Raw genomic sequence first — 4,233 nt, forward strand, 5'->3', positions numbered from 1 at the left:
ACCTCATCCTTCTTTCCTTTCCAATGATGTACCAATGTTCTAAAGCAGGAGTGGCTGACCTGTGCCACATGTGCCGCTAGTGGCACGTGGGCACTTTCCAAGTGGCACTCACAAAGTCGCCATGCATTTCTGAAAAACATGTAAATCATAACAAAGAAAGCATTGCAGCAGTTGATGGTTTGCTTGCTTCCTTGGCAGCTCCTTACACAGCATGCCCCCAAGTTTCTAACACCGTAATGGGTCCATTCAGGGCAGCCACGCCCACTCCTCTTGGTTTGCTCTAGTTGGAAAATGGGAGAAGGGGAGGAAAAGAATGACAGACAGGACAGAAAACCAATAGGGCGGATGCCAGGGCTTTCTTACCTGAGAAGGCGGTTATTGGTAGAGCACTGAAAAGGCAAGGGGTGGCTGTAGAAGGCGGCAGGGACGGAATGGGGTGGTGCCAATGAGAAGGTGGTTGATGACCAACAAGATCAGCAAAGCCCAGTTCGGCAAAGATCACATCTTCAGAAAAACCATCTGCAAAGAGATCGTGGCTAAGATCATCTCTGAGGATGAGAAGATGGGCAGGCAGAGGGAGGCTCCGCTGTGCAGAAGGGCAATGAACACACATTACTTGCACCTTGGAACAAGTCCTGCTGGGTTGGACTCAGGGTTGATGCAGGCCACCTTTCTGGTCTCAGTCAGATGACTTTAGAAAGCACCAGTCAGCACTCCCAGCCTTCTTGCTTTGTACTTTCTGGCACTGGGCGATATACTGCCCTTAAATTTGGTGGCTCTAATAGCTCTACTTATCTGTCATGGTAATCGCTAAAAGTGACATTAAGGTGGAGTTGCACACTGAAGATTCTCTACATAAAATACGGCATGGGGTATGTTGCGGGTTGGCCATCCCTGTTCTAAAGGATCAAAATACAAAAGACCTACTATGAGATATTAAGTATTACAAACCTCAGTGCCTAGTAGCTATACCTTAGTTCAGAGGTACTGTGCTTGTATACATGTACAAGGTCTAATATTCAACGAGCATACTTCTTTATAGCTTTGTGCCTCAGAACTTCCACCATGTCTCTGTTTTTTGGTTTGCCATAAGTGAGATCAACACAAATTCCAACCTTTTACCCAACAACTCACTGAGTTACACAATCTCCCTAAATGCTTACAATGAAAAGGGATCCTGTGCTGGCACCATGGAAGTTCTTTTCTCAGCATTTCAGAATCCCCTCAATTACAATTGTGGAATGAAAGTCCAGCTAAGGGCTATCATTGGAGGACTCACCACTTATAACGCCAGGCAGATGCCCCACATTGTCAATCTCTACAGGATACCACAGGTATGTGCCTTCATCTCTGTGTATATTTTCAAGCAATGGAAAAGTTAGGGAAGGCAAACATGCTGTATTTCTACATATGTCTCACCCAAAGTGATGGGCCAAAAGACTCTGTTGTACTCTTTTTGCTTAGCATTGGCCATTGATGTTTCAATCAGGTTCTAATTACACTTTGCATGAGAATGTGTGCATTCTGGGTATTAGAGTTAGGTTGCTTTCTAGTTAGAAAACTGGAAGCTAAGCCCTTCTACTACCAGCAATGTGTCAACTGGTAGTGTTCATAACATGTGCCGGCCTTCATTTTGTACAATGAGGGGAAGGGGAAAATTGGAGAAATTAGTAATAAAGAAGCAATGGGCAGGGAAAGAAAGTACAACCTGCCCATTTTCTATGCCAAATCCTGAACCCTTTAAAAATTTTAATTGGACTCTGACATGTGGCATTGTGCATAAGGTATAATTAGTACTCCAGTAATCCTGCCCAGACTGCAGCATCAGAAGTCTCCACAATATTTGCTGGACAATGAAACACAAATTGAAATCAAACTTCTATTGTGTCACACATCAAGGGACGCAATTGCTATTTGCAGATTGTGAATGGTTCTTAGCTCTGAAAATATCCCTGGCGTTCCTTTTAGCTCAGTTACGGCTCCTTTGATCCAGCCTTAAGTGACAAAACCCAGTTCCCCTCCTTATACCGGATGATCCCAAATGAAAAGGCTCAGTACGATGGGATTGTGCAGCTGCTTCAGCATTTCAGATGGACCTGGGTTGGCCTCATTGTCTCAGATGATGACAGCGGAGAGACCTTTGGGCGGATCCTCAAGCCCAGGCTTCTCCAGAGCCACATTTGCATCGCTTTTAGGGAAGTTGTTCCAACGCTCAAGTCCTTCTGGGGAGAAATGGAAAAGCAGATTCATGACCAACTGGAACGAACACGTTCTACCATCTCCTCAGCCAAAAGCAACGTGATTCTCATTCATGGAGGGCTTCGTTCCATGGAGAGTTTACGCAAGATTCTATCAAAAAGTGAACGTGATGAAATGAAACCAATAGAGAGGGTTTGGATCATAACAGCTCACTGGGATTTCTCTTCTGTATTCCATCTGGATCTATTCACACCACAATCTTTCAATGGCACTTTGTCCTTTGCACTCCACACAAATGAAATGGCAGGATATGCAGATTTTCTTGAGACATTATATCTTAAAGAATTTCATCAATTTCTGTTCCAGATTTTCTGGTCCAGTATGTTTTACTGTTCGCTGCCTTTAGTTGGTCAATATATACCAGCAGGAAAACCCTGCACGGGGAGGGAAAAGATGAGCAACCTCCCCAAGTCCATATTTGAAACAGGAGTGCCTGGTCATAGTTATGGCATCTACAATTCTGTTTATGCTCTGGCACATGCACTCCATGCCATAGATTCATCGAGGTCAAAACAGAAATTGATGGGAGATGGAGGTTCATGGAACTTCAGGGATGTTCATCCGTGGCAGGTAGAGTGGATTCTCCTATTAATTCAGTTTAATAAGAAACGTCATACAGGTCCAGCCTTGTTATACATGGGTTTTTTATACACGGATTTGACTCAACACAAATGGCCACTGCAGATGAGAAGGAATGTGCTGATCCCTGGAGAAGGGGAAAAATGCATCCCTTTAAATTCAGTTTAAAATACTGACCAGTCCTTTAACAATAGCCTCCTTAATGAGAGAGAGAGAGAGAGAGAGAGAGAGAGAGAGAGAGAGAGAGAGGGCAGCTGGCTGACAATCCATCAATCCTTCTCTCTCCAGGCGACCCCTCCCTTCCCCCTGAGCATGTGAAAGCAAGGTAATCACTTTGCATTGGTGAAGGGAGGGACTGAGTGAAGCACCTTTGTAAGTCCTTGCAGGATGACTGATTAATGGATTGTCTTCTTAATGACTCTTATCTTACATCACAAAGGTCAGCAAGGTTGTTTTTAAATCACCAGAGCAAAGAAACTTGGTTTTTTGCATTGATTTGCTATAGTGCGTTTTTTACCTTCTATGTGAGTGAATAGAATCCACGCAAATAATGAGGCTCAACCTGTAATTGGCAAGAGTACCTTGCCCTACTGCAGATATTTCTAGCACCCTCTCTCTTTCCTGCTGGTTTCACATATGGGAAAAATGGAAGTGTTTTCTCAGTAATTTAACTAGAACTGGCAAAATCATCTTAGGTTTTGTGCAGTCCCCTTTAGGGCGCAGTCCTAACCAACTTTCCAGGACTGAGATAAGGGCAACGCAACTCCGAGGTAAGGGAACAAGCATTCCCTTACCTTGAGGACACCTCCATGACTGCCCCCAACTGCAGCATATGCCCCACTAGCTCAGCCATGTCAGTGCTGGAAAGTTGGTTGGGATTTGGGCCTTAATTAGTCTTCTCTAATTAGTCAATTCTAAGAAGACTACAGGGTGGGCCATAATTTGGATGAAATTGGTGGGAGTTAGGGAGTGTGCTTATTAATGTCATCCAGGACGGGGTGCATTTCCCCCACAGTCCGATCACTGATTTTCAGGGCATTCTTATGCATGCCTACACGTACAGGAAAGTTAGACTGAGTTCAGATGGGGTTACTTCCAGGCAAATGTGCCTCAAATTGCATCTAATAACTATAAACATTCCATCACTTTACAGTAGGTTTGTGATGGCTGCTGCCAGGGCCGCACACTTAAGACTAGTGCTGTGGCCCTGGGGATAGGGCCATTAACTTATGCGCGAATGTAACAAATCCAAGAGTTTCAGGGAAGTTGCACTAAGTTTTGACCACTGAAAGCAGCTCATTCACATTTTTCTCACTTCCAAGCTAGCTTCACTCCTTTCTGAAAAATGTTCACTTCAACAATAGTGTCGGGGAAGAAATATTCTTTGATGAAAAC

Source organism: Tiliqua scincoides, chromosome 5, assembly GCF_035046505.1.
Source record: "Tiliqua scincoides isolate rTilSci1 chromosome 5, rTilSci1.hap2, whole genome shotgun sequence".
In the NCBI taxonomy this organism is placed as follows: domain Eukaryota; kingdom Metazoa; phylum Chordata; class Lepidosauria; order Squamata; family Scincidae; genus Tiliqua; species Tiliqua scincoides.